Here is a 4,153-nt window from a genome sequence, read left to right as displayed (position 1 = left end):
AGACACGTAAGACGGCCCACTTGAGAAAATTGTTGGAGAATTTGTCCTGTAAGGGAGAAGATGGCTTCCGTTAAAGTATTTGATGGGTACTTATATATATAGTGTAGCCCAAAACTTAATAGGCTTAAACTTTTGGGTTAAGTTAGTTCTCACTCATGTGTATCAAACACACCTTTGGACTCCTTCGGTTTTAATAGTTTCTTCTAATTATTATTATTATTATTATTATTATTTTTTCATTCTTCCCTTGCTTTCCTGTAAAATTCAATGCAGTTGCCCTTTGTTACATGTATACCCTAAATTAACATAAGCTAGTTAGCGGGGCAAGAACGATACCCCTGGAATTAGATGAAGCATGGGCAGGCACTTCCTTGCTCTTGACATCTTATGCTTGTCCTTCTTCATCTTCTTCGCAGGGGTAACCAAAACCCAAGACTATGACGATTGCAAACCGTCAACTTGCGGAGACCATGGCCCAGGAATCCGATTTCCTTTCCGGCTCAAGAACCGCCGGCAGCCAGAGCACTGCGCCTATCCGCGTCGCGACTTTGCTCTGTCCTGCACCAACCAAGGCGAAACCCTGCTCGAGCTCCGCTCACCGGGAGTATTGCCTATTGATGTTATAAAGTTGGTAGTGAAGGAAATTGATTATGGATCTCAGATAATTCCTGTTTCTGACCCAAATGATTGCCTTCAAAAGTAGCTCCCATACGTCAACTTCTCTGCATCTCCCTTCCAATATTTTTACCAACATGACACGGATAACTTTACTTTTTTCAATTGGTCGTATTCCGCAAATATAGATTCAATGTCATTCTATCTCATTTCATGCCTTAGCACCTCATCCCATCAAGTTTATGCCCTCTATTCTGACCAATATGGCGAAGAACTGCCCCTATTGTCTTGCAAAAAGATTGGTAGCATTGTTGGAGTACCTTATAATATATTCAATCCGCAGTACCTCCTTGCTCTTCAATGGTCTAACCCAGATTGCGCAAAATGCGAAGCATCAGGTAAGAGATGCAGATTGAAAGACTCCAGCATTGAAGAACCACAAATTCAATGTTCTGATATCCCCAAACCCCATTATCACAACAAAGGTACATGTTAATTGGTATATTACTTTTTCTCCTTATAATAGTCTTTTATTATGACCGTTCTTGAATAACTATACATCCACGGAATGCTTTACAGGTGCAGCTGCAAAGCTACAGACCACAGGTGAAAAAATCTGTCCACTTTTTTAAAAAGAAAATAAAATCTCCTCTCCCAATCTGATTAATTTAGCAGGTTCTTGATTAAATGTGTTCTCTATCTGTATATTTGCAGGTATAGTGTCAGGCTCATTTCTTCTTTAACTGATAGTAATTGGGCTATACTATGTCTATAGCATAGATAAAACAGAAAGAGAGCACCGAGCCAAGATTGAAATTCTTTTGGAGGATTATATGGCTTTTAAGCCCACGCGGTACTTATATGCGGATATCAAGAGGATTACAAATCAATTTAGGGACAAGCTGGGCCAAGGAGGTTATGGAACTATGTTCAAGGGAAAACTTTCCAATGAAATCCTTGTTGCTGTAAAGATCCTCCATGTTACCAGGGGAAATGGTGAAGAGTTCATCAATGAGGTGGGAACCATGGGAAGAATCCACCATGCAAACGTGGTTCGCTTGGTTGGTTTTTGTGCAGATGGATTTAGAAGGACACTTATTTATGAGTTCTTAGTGAACGATTCGCTTGAGAAACTCCTATTTTCGGAAAGAAATAAGAGATCTCTTGGTTGGAAGAAGCCTAAAGACATTGCTCTCGGTATAGCCAAAGGAAGTGAATATCTGCATCATGGGTGCAACGAAAGAATCCTCCACTTCGACATCAAGCCCCATAATGTCTTTTTGGACGACAACTTCAATCCGAAGATATTCGATTTTGTTTTGGCTAAGCTTTGCTCAAAGGAACAAAGTGCTATATCTATGACTACTGCTAGTCTTAAAGGGAATGTGGGCTATATTGCTCCTCAATTGTTCTCTAGGAACTTTGGGAATATATCGTACAAATCATATGTGTATAGTTTCGGAATGTTGTTGCTTGATATGGTTGAAGGGAGGAAAACCACAATAGAGAACAATAGCCAGGGGTGCTTCCCAGATTGGATTTATCATCGTTTGGACCAAGGAGAAGCTATAGGAAGCGGAATCGACAATGGTGGAGATGCAAATATCGCAACATAGCTGACAATTGTAGGTCTTTGGTGCATTCAGTGGTATCCAGTGAACCGACCATCAATGAAAGTTGTGGTTCAAATGCTAGAAGGAGAAGAAGGTGATCTGGACATGCCACCAAATCCTTTTCACTCGACAAATCCCGTGACAACAAGCACAACCAAGCTTGGAAGAACATTCAACACACAACTAGAAATCATTTCAGAAACAGAGCCAGAGAATTGAATGAGAAGTAATCAAAATGAATGTACTGAAATTAGAAATCCCTATTAGAGAGTTGTGTGCGTAGTTCTTAATATTTATTTAGTCATTGTGAATAACTGCAAGAATGTCTAAAGACAATTCCAAAGATTGAATTTTCACTGTAGTGTATAATTTAAATAACTCACATTTGCTTGTATATCTAAATTTTAGAAAGTGTTGTGTCGGGCACCCCCCTTGTGCCAAACATCAATACTACAACTATTGCTATTGAATATATAAGAAACTAAAGTAATGCAAAAACTAATAATAAAACAGTAAAAAGAATAAGACCAGAAATTAACAAGATTCGGTATAGAATTACCTATGTCCTCGGGCGCCGACGATCAATCCACTACTTTTTGACAGAGAACAACTTTGAGGTGTATTTTACAAATGGAGAGTTGAGCTCTTTATATAGCTTCAACCTTAAGTCCAAAAAACACTTCTCACCAATGTGGGACAAATAATACAAAAAATTCAAACAACTTTTTATATCAATGTGGAACTATTCTACCAATGTGGGACAAAAAACAACAAGTCTCTACCTTGACGATAAATTCAACAAATTTTTCAGTTACCAACATTTTCTAGAGTTCCACATCATCGGCACCTTCCAAAAATATTCAAACTTGCAGGATATTGATCAAGTCCAAACAATGTTTGAACTTGATTGTTGTCACAATCTTGATGAACATATCTGCGCGATTTTCAGTTGTAGCAATCTTCTGAAGAAGTATCTTGCCTCCATCAATAATATTCTGCATAAAATGAAACCGAACGTCGATGTGCTTCGTTCGTGCATGGTAGACTTGGTTCTTTGCCAAATGAATAGAACTCTAGCTATCATAGAATACAACAATGTGCTTTTAAACAACTGTCAAATTTTCAAGTAAACCCTACAACCAAATAGCTTCCTTAACAGCCTCTGAAGCTGCCATCTACTCTACTTCTGTTGTAGATAAGGCAATGGTAGATTGTAAGGTAGACCTCCAACTTACTGGACCATTAGCAAATATAAAAACATATCCAGTAGTTGATCGATGTTTATCTAGATCACCTGCAAAATCAGAATCCACATATCCAACATGTTAATCAATAGTATTATTTTTCTCAAATACTATACCAACATCGATCGTATTCATAATATATCTCAAAATCCATTTCACAGCTTGCCAATGTACTTTACCCGAATCATGCATATACCTGTTCACCATACTAACAACTTGTGAAATATCAAGTCTAATAAACCATTGCATACATCATACTACCAACAACACTTGCATAAGGAACCTGTGACATATGCTTACGTTCCTCATCTGATTTAAGAGATAAAACTGCACTAAGTTTGAAATGAGGATAAATAGGAGTGCTTATTGGTTTTGATTGCTCAAACATGCCAAAACTTTGTACTACTTTCTTCAAATATTGTTTCTGAGACAAACTAACTCTTCCTCTCATTCTGTCTCTGTGAATCTCCATGAGAAGTATCTTCTTTACTTCACCAAGATCTTTCATCTCAAACTCTTGATTTAACAAACTTTTCAACTTGTTGATTTCTTCCCTCTTCTTTGAAGCTATCACATATCATCAACATACAAGAGTAAATATATAAAAGATCCATTTTGTAGTCTACGAAAATAAACACAGTGATCATGTTTATTTCTGATGTACTTCTCACCCATCATAAA

General features: G+C 37.6%; 1 pseudogene; it reads left to right on the top strand.

Moving 5' to 3' along the window:
• The first annotated feature begins 355 nt into the window (after window positions 1-355).
• LOC131146709 (rust resistance kinase Lr10-like) lies at window positions 356-2,447 on the top strand (annotated as a pseudogene).
• The last annotated feature ends 1,706 nt before the right edge of the window (window positions 2,448-4,153 follow it).

This window comes from Malania oleifera, chromosome 13 (genome assembly GCF_029873635.1).
Source record: "Malania oleifera isolate guangnan ecotype guangnan chromosome 13, ASM2987363v1, whole genome shotgun sequence".
In the NCBI taxonomy this organism is placed as follows: Eukaryota; Viridiplantae; Streptophyta; class Magnoliopsida; order Santalales; family Ximeniaceae; genus Malania; species Malania oleifera.
This window is presented reverse-complemented; position numbering and strand designations above follow the sequence as displayed.